This window comes from Triticum dicoccoides, chromosome 6A (genome assembly GCF_002162155.2).
Source record: "Triticum dicoccoides isolate Atlit2015 ecotype Zavitan chromosome 6A, WEW_v2.0, whole genome shotgun sequence".
NCBI lineage: Eukaryota > Viridiplantae > Streptophyta > Magnoliopsida > Poales > Poaceae > Triticum > Triticum dicoccoides.
This window is the reverse complement of record NC_041390.1, coordinates 19,567,304-19,568,443: the sequence shown is the minus strand read 5'-3', so window position 1 is coordinate 19,568,443 and position 1,140 is coordinate 19,567,304.

The following is a 1,140-nucleotide window of genomic DNA, read 5'->3' as shown; positions in this document are numbered from 1 at the left end:
AGGCTGGAGCGAGGGCGGCGCTGGCTGGAGCAAGAAGGGGCGGCGGCAGGGGACGAGAGGTGGGGTGGGATGGGGCGGCGGCGACGGTGGGGCGGCGGGGGCGCGGGTGAGGAGAGTGGGCAGCGACAGGGGGCGAGGGAGAATCCGGCGGCGGCGCGGGTGTGGAGGCGCGCGGCGGCGGCGATGAGGGTTGGGAGGCGCGGGGGGTCGGGATAGGAGAAGGAGTGGACGGGGGCGCCCCGCGCGGCGATATGGATAAGGGACATATGCCGTCGGCATAGGTCAAGGCGCCACGTGGCACCTATGCCGACGGCTTAGCCGCAGGCATATATATTTTTTATTTTTTTTATTTTTTTTATTTTATTTTGAATTATACATGGTATATAATTATATTGAAGATGATACATGGTCAGCAACATTTTTTTTCTGGACCAAATTTTTTCTATGGTCAGCAACATTTCTTTATGATATAAATATTTGCTAAATTGTACTAACAAAAAATGTACATTGTGTTAAAATATTTCGAAATTAATTGAGGAGGGCAACATTTCTTTGTGATATAAATATTTTCAATGGTCTAGCGAAAGGTGATACATAGGAGAGCAACTGACTGAGGGGTACCGTTACCGAGTGCCTGATCCGGTGACTATGCGAGTGCCTGATCCGTCTACTACCGTTTCCCCCCTTCACACCGCACCGTTACCGCAGAACATCTACTACCGTGTCATCGCAGTTCGTAAGGGGGGCCACGCACCGGAGACGCGTGTCGCTTCTTCGGACATGCCACAACACCACCCAGCATGTATGACGGCCCAGTACGACGCTCCGGTGGCATTGCTACCCCAGGGCCCCCGTCCCGCCTAACCCTGAAGCGGTTGACCATGAGATCTAGCCCTTTGACTTCCCACGGACGGGTTTTGACCAGTGGACCTCTCCAGCCGGTTGTGTTAGTTCAGCCCATAGGGACACCCGGGAGCAACATCCGGGCCAAACTCACAGCTACATCCACTCCGTGTAGACCCGACGTGTCCGTTTCCCCCTCCCGGTGCCGGCGGCGTGGCCGTCCGTGAGGGGGGCCACGCCCCGGAGACGCGTGTCGCCTCTTCGGACATGCCACAACACCACCCCGCATGTATGAGG